Here is a 295-nt window from a genome sequence, read left to right as displayed (position 1 = left end):
GAATACGCAGTGATATATTTTAAGCAGAACAAGCGAGTCCACCCATTGTTATCGACTTCCTGAAATATACCTGGTGTTGAACGCCATCACAGTCCCTTATCGTACACTTGGCAAGACAGACTGTTTGAAACCCACCTGTAGCGTCAGGTGTTCTTCGAACAGGTACAGTCTTTAACAAATCACCAAACAAGAGATAACTATTGGGAAAAGAATGAATGAATCTATAGCATTATTATCTTTTAAGTAACAAATAGTGCAGTAGATGCCCCAAATAAAAAATACAAGTCAAATACGA

This window comes from Penaeus monodon, chromosome 27 (genome assembly GCF_015228065.2).
Source record: "Penaeus monodon isolate SGIC_2016 chromosome 27, NSTDA_Pmon_1, whole genome shotgun sequence".
NCBI lineage: Eukaryota > Metazoa > Arthropoda > Malacostraca > Decapoda > Penaeidae > Penaeus > Penaeus monodon.
This window is presented reverse-complemented; position numbering follows the sequence as displayed.